Below are 6,000 nucleotides of genomic sequence, written 5' to 3'. Positions count from 1 at the left end.
AATGTCCTGTGGGCGTCCCTGGACCTCAGTATTGGATCCATTTGCCCTCCCTACATCCAGTTCTTCTAATAAAATTAAAGTCCCCTTTCACTCAAAACATTTTTTTTTCTTCTTCTTCCTTCAGTTGCATGTTTGAACTTCATTATGCAGAATGATATATGTGCAGAGTTTGACACTAGAAGGCTGTTTTTACATTCCTCTGCTGTAAGTGAAAGTTTCTCTGTGCTCACTGAAAATTACAAGTTAAAGGGGTGGGCCCACCAACATGATTTGTTATATCACAACTAGTTTCGAAGCCAGTCCTGGTCCAATATTCAACTGACACAAGGGTGATGTGGAAACTTGAAGCCTCCAGTGCACAAACACTGAGAATGGACTTTACATTAAAGCAGGAGACATCTTGTGTCCAGCAGTTAAACTTCTGAAATGGAACATATTTTAATATTCATAGACTCTGGACTTTTTAATGAGGGAGAAGGAGTGGATGTAATTTTAAGGTTTTTAACAAGATAACTTTTTTTAATGGAAAAAACTATATCAGACACACATCATTATTCTAAGTAGAGTATATACATCTTAAAGCTTGTCTAGAGGGGATCTTTAATCTGATTTTAATGATATTTTATTACATTTCAGGTGTGAACCGTTATATCAGCAGTGGTCAGAGAGAAGGACTTGTGTCAATACGTGCTAATCTTCACTGCAGGCTACTGTGTCTGATATCAACAGGCCCTCGAGACACGTCCCGTTCACACCGCGCGCTACCTCGGGCAGTCGGAGGAGCGGAATTATTTCTCAGCTGCCATTCAAACACTCTGAGGCTCCACAGAGAGGAGGAGGAGACGGGGAGGACGCCTCCGTTCATCCGTCCATTCATCAGTCCGCTCAGTGATCGCTCTCCGCCGCTACCAGCCTGCGCGGAGGCGCGAGACTACACCTCGAGCTGCGGTCGGTCGGTCGGTGGCGGCAGTGAACGACGGTCTCGCGCACATACCGGTGAGAGGGGGGCAGCTGGGAAGGACGTGGAGAGAAAAAAAGAGCCCGTCTGTCAGTGTTATTCCCCGGTGTGGATGTACACAGACACGAGGGGGAGAGAGGACCACCGCCGCCGCTAAACTCTCCCTTTCAGGCTGTGACTGGACGCGTTTCTGCCGGTGAGTGAAGACATTATTCTGTAGGACACACGTTTAAAGTGTTTTCATTTTAAAGCTAGTCTGGCTGTGTTAGCGCTAAATGTCTCACACATATAACGGAGTCCGTGCTACATATCATGTATTTTAGTTCACTGAAGCATTTCTCATGGAGGCTGTAGATTTTTCTGGGTAATGTGTGACCAAAAAAAAAAAAAAAAAAAAAAAAAAATGCACACAGAGCCCATCGGCAGGCTTTCAGGACAGCAGTGTTTGTTGGGCTAATGTAGGCTGAAAGATATGCACCGTGCGGGCCGTGGGATCGTACAGAGGTGTGTTTTTATCCCCCCCCCCCCCTCTCTCTCTCTCTGTCCCCTGAGAAGAGGAAGAGAAAAGCGTTTCCTTTCCGCTTTTAAGAGGACAAGTCGGTCTTGAAACGCGACCAAGGTCTATTTTGGAGGAAAAGAAAGACACCGGCCTCAATTGAGCTTGAACCGTGTCTCCCAGCCATCCTGTTGTCATGGTTACTGGCTCGAGGAGGCTGGGAGAACATGGCTGTCTCTCTCTCTCTCTCTCTCTCTCTCTCTCTCTCTCTCTCCCTCACACACACACACACACACACACACACACACACACACACACACTGGGAGAGGGAGACAATAAGGCCTGTCTATCTGGTGTTTGTTTATGTCTTTTTAAGTGTATCTGGAGACACTTTGGATAAAGGAGCAGGCTCACAGTAACCATATTATATATATTTTAGGGGTATCCAATGCACATTTGAAGGCAAAACTATACTAAGCTCTAGTAGGAATACTATACTGATAACATATGAGATAAAAATACCACAAATAACATTAAGTGCACTATAAACTCACCATAGATTAGCATAGACAAAGCCGAAGCACGTACATAGAGGAGAAATAAAGAGATTTTTGGCAGTGTACGTCAGAGCTGCTGGCCTAGGACTATCTTTGCTCCTTCAGGATGTGGGTGGCTTCTTTAAAACAGGTGTTTGATAGCAGCTTATTCCTCATACCGAAAGCAAAGTCGCTATTATCTTAATTATAGACATTTACATGTCTAGTCTAAATCCATTGTAATTCATTCCCCTCCGACAAAACTGTTCGCTCTCTCAAGCAAGTGCAGCTTTCTCTCCAATGTATTCATCTTGAACTCAAGGTGTCAGACATCCAGACGCGCCAGCAGCAGCTCCAGACCAAACTGTTTATCTCTTCCTTTTCTATGGTCTCTCTCCTGTTGTCTCTTTTAATCCCTCCAGTGACTTTATTGACACGAGTGATGATCAGGATCGATACCAAAATCACCGCAACCAGGATGCAAAATCATTTCACACTTTCAAACCACACTGATAAAATATATCATTTGAACTGCAAGATTGTGAAATATATTATTTATTTTTTATTAACATGGAAATGACAAAATTGAGAACGTATGCACTTTTGCAAATCATTCAGAAACCAGTAATGTCATGTTGCCTGGTCTGCATGTATAAAAGAGAGGATTAGCATGACAAAATGGAAGTGCCTGGGGAATTAGCCCAAAAGAAGATAAATCACCACATTACTCTGAGTGTGTATTTAGATGTAAGCGTTTAGAGTGACAAAATGCGAGCGGACGGTTGACCTTGACGACACAGAAGTGACATATTGGGGTGATTTGGCGGAGCTGGCTGACTGTCACGCTCTACTGGGCTGGTGTGGCTAGTTGGAGGCTCTGTGGTCATGCTGGTGTGACTTGTAGGCAGGCAGGCAGGCGAGGAAACACCCCTGGACCACTTCCAACTCCGTATTTTCCTGCTTTCCTGTCCCAGGCTAACAACCAGGAAATGTTTTTTTTCCCTGTCTGTCTGCATCTGTGCATGTAACACAACAGCATTTTTAAAAGGTGACTGTATATCTCTGCACCTTGTGTGTGTGTGTGTGTGTGTGTGTGTGTGTGTGTGTGTGTGTGTGTGTGTGTGTGTGTGTGTGTGTGCTGCAGTGCCAGTGCTGCATCCAGCCTGCATATTATGATCAGGGTCAGTGGGTCACTTATACTATGAGACTGCAGCGTTTTTTCTGAGCATGTCTCTTTGAGAGGCGGAGGAAGAGAGGAAGAGAGGATGAGGAGAGGATATACTGTGTTTGGAAGGTTTCCCATCTGCATCCTCGCATTCAGATGTGATTATCATCCACTCAGCTGATAGCTTCATAAATTAATTCTGAATGCTAATTAGCATTTTATGGATGTATTTATGAGGATGTCCTGTAGGTCTAGTTTTCAAACAATGATCTCTGTTGTGTTTTATCTCTCTCTCTCTCTCTCTCTTCTGTCTTCCTCTGCTGTAAATTGCCTAATGAAAAGCTAAAATGATTATTTTCGAATTAGAAGCAGTCACTTGTAGTAGTTGGGTAACTCCATTACAGTAATGCTCTGCACTGTTTTCATATCTTTATATGGACTATTTTTCATCTTATAATATACAGTGTAGAAGATGATATAATTAACTCGATAACAGTGACTGCAGTGAAGCACCAACATTGTGTCCTTGACACCACTTGTCAATATTGTGGTGCTGCCCCTCAGTAAGAAACCCTCATGGTGACGCACAGCTCAAACAAAAGAGCTGCGCAAATGTTTTTGTGTAAAATGAATGCAGGCAGCGCTACAAAGGTAATGAGGTCAGACAAGTAAAAAATGGTCAATTGGCTGCTTGTTCCACCACTTAAACTCAGTAAAAAGTGCTGCAGTGATGCCCAACAGGAGAGTCTGCAGACAATCTACTGCTTAGTAATGCCGAGCTATAGATGGATAGATAGATAGATAGATAGATAGATAGATAGATAGATAGATAGATAGAGATTCGGGATTAAGGAGATTAAGGCTTTATAAAGCAGAATGTGAGTTCCTATAATATAATGTTATGGCTGCGATTTAATCAGTTCATATTGCAATACTGCAAGCTGAATCATGCACCTCCCTGCCATTTGTTAAACTCTCAGAGAATCCTGGGTATTCCTCTCCATTTCGCTCTGTTACATTCAGTCACTTGTCAGTAACATCTGCTCATGGTCCATTTGAGGAGCGGGTCGATAAGTGCCCTGCTTAAAGGCAGTTGTGATATTTTTATTAAATGTGTAAAGTGAAACCCCGCTGATTTTACACATAATGTTTACAAGTCGTGGGGAGGATTAGTCAGCCTGTGAAAACAGCTGGATAATGTCTTCTGTGATTCTGGAGGAGCTCTGTCTGAGAAAATAACCCTGATGATGTCATCATACACATGTTTAACAGAAAGCTCATGTTATAAACTGGAGGCATGGAGTTTGAAAGGCATTGGCAGGTAGGTAAAGTCTAATTCTGCATTCACGTAATGTTGGCAGACATCCTGTTATTCCGACTTGTGTTCTGACTAGCGCTCACGCATTATTCCAAGATGACTGCCTCCACTGATAACCTTGCAGTCACACAGTCTGAACAGCCTCGCTACCTCTGCTGTTGTTTATTCGGAGCAGTTGGCTAACAATTTGAACCAGATACAAACAAACTGTGTCTCCTTTCAAATGAGCTGAACTCGATTGTCGTGTTAATGTTGGATTTTATTTAAATGTTATTGCCAGGAATGGTGAATTTGCAGCTGTCTTGCCACTGGTTTGTTGACACTTCTGTGTAAACGATATCATCGCTGTCAGAAATTCCAAATTACAACCAGGAGTCTGACGTTAACGGCCTCAGCGACTTGGCTGCATTTAATTATAGTCTGACTGATAATGAATAGACACTACTGATTGCATTATTGGAAATGTAGGAGGAAGCCTTTTTTGAAGCTAACCAGAGACAAAAAGTCAGGATATCTCAGTCTATGTTGCTTTGATTTTGGTCATTCCTGTTTAAACCTGTCTCCCCAAACTCTGGCGTAGCAAAGTTACTTGTTTAGCTGCAGTTGATAGTTCAAACTAAGTCAAGAGTTCAACAGTATTTTTCATAAACACTCAAATAACTAAATCTGAAGTTGAATCATATTGAACTTGAGGATGTAAAGCAGCAGCAGCTTCAGCACCACCTCTGGCCGGAGCTCTTACTCCAGTAAGATCCACTCGCTGTAGAGAAGTGTGTCCCTTTAATTTCAAAGCCTCTAGTCTGATTACCTCAGTTGTGTTTTTTTGGCTTCTCTTTGCCTATAGAGACCAGTCATGCTTATCGCTGGAGACTCCCAGTGGACTGCGGCTCAGAGACTCTGTCTCAGTGATCAATAAATTACGCCATGGTCTGTGTCAACTGCGTACTTTGTTGCGTGTGTTTGTGTGTGCATCAGAGTGTGTGCGTCTGTGTCTGAGTGAGACAGAAAGACAGGCAGACAGATAGAGAGAGAGAGAGAGAGAGAGAGATAAATAAAAGACACAAGAGACAGCCTTTTATCTATCTATCGTCATCCTCACTGGAGTGGTGGCTGTTTGGTGTGTGTGTGTGTGTTTGTGTGTCGTTCACATGATTGGCAGATGGTCAGATCGCAATTAAAGGAAATTGATAAGGCTTAAGACTCCCAGTGTTCTGCTGACAAAAGTGGAATGCAATAAGTCTCTCCTGATAGCTATTGTATACGTAGAGACACAAAGACTCACACGCACACACACACACACACATAGACCCTTCCTCTATCATCGGCTGTGTTCTCTCCATCCATCCATGTTGGGTGTCTGAGCACATCTACTCTCTCTCCCTCTCCTCAGCAGCAGAATACATAGTGCTGCTCACTTCCACAGTCCTCTTTTTCTGCTGGCTAAGACCCATTTACCTCAATTACTGCAAAATGAGAGGCTGAGACAGAGAAAAAAGAGAGAGAGAGAGAGAGAGAGAGACTGAGAGT

The 6,000-nt window shown here is 43.1% G+C and overlaps 1 protein-coding gene across 2 annotated transcripts in view; it reads left to right on the top strand.

Moving 5' to 3' along the window:
- The first annotated feature begins 644 nt into the window (after positions 1 to 644).
- The window catches only part of psd2 (pleckstrin and Sec7 domain containing 2), a 33,892-nt gene continuing 28,536 nt past the window's right edge, over positions 645 to 6,000 (top strand). For both annotated transcript variants that reach the window (XM_042419340.1, XM_042419339.1), the window contains exon 1: positions 645 to 1,154. The gene's annotated coding sequence lies outside the window, so the exon portion shown is untranslated. The remainder of the gene's footprint in view (positions 1,155 to 6,000) is intronic.

Source organism: Thunnus maccoyii, chromosome 8 (assembly GCF_910596095.1).
Source record: "Thunnus maccoyii chromosome 8, fThuMac1.1, whole genome shotgun sequence".
Classification (NCBI taxonomy): Eukaryota; Metazoa; Chordata; class Actinopteri; order Scombriformes; family Scombridae; genus Thunnus; species Thunnus maccoyii.
The sequence above is the reverse complement of the archived record's forward strand: the minus strand, read 5'-3'. Positions and strand labels throughout refer to the sequence as shown.